Source organism: Alligator sinensis, unplaced genomic scaffold (genome assembly GCF_000455745.1).
Source record: "Alligator sinensis unplaced genomic scaffold, ASM45574v1 scaffold1860_2, whole genome shotgun sequence".
Classification (NCBI taxonomy): Eukaryota; Metazoa; Chordata; order Crocodylia; family Alligatoridae; genus Alligator; species Alligator sinensis.
In genome coordinates, this window is record NW_005843035.1 from 147,354 (window position 1) to 147,661 (window position 308).

Here is a 308-nt window from a genome sequence, read left to right on the forward strand (position 1 = left end):
TTGCGCGCGCGGCGGCGGGGGGGGGGGGGGGGGGGGGAGGGGCGTATCTCCCATCCACAGCTCCTCTCCCTTCCCCAGGAAACTCCAGCCCCCCCTGCCCTGGGCTGGGTTGATAAGGGGCCACTTCCGGCAGGACCAGTCCCCACGCACCCCATCCCCTCACAGGGGAGGGGCCAAAACATGGCCACTCCCCCCCAATTGGGGACAGGGGTGGGGCAGGTCTGGAGCCCCCTGAGTCAGAGTCAGGGCTCCCTGAGTCACTGGGGGCACGTGGGCACCAGACGCCTGGGTTCGCTCCAGCTCGGGGG

General features: G+C 71.1%; 1 protein-coding gene across 1 annotated transcript in view; it reads right to left on the reverse strand.

Moving 5' to 3' along the window:
- Positions 1–308, reverse strand: part of FERMT3 (fermitin family member 3) — a gene marked incomplete at its 3' end in the record, with an annotated part of 11,313 nt that overhangs the window by 8,498 nt on the left and 2,507 nt on the right. The gene's annotated exons all lie outside the window — the stretch shown is intronic.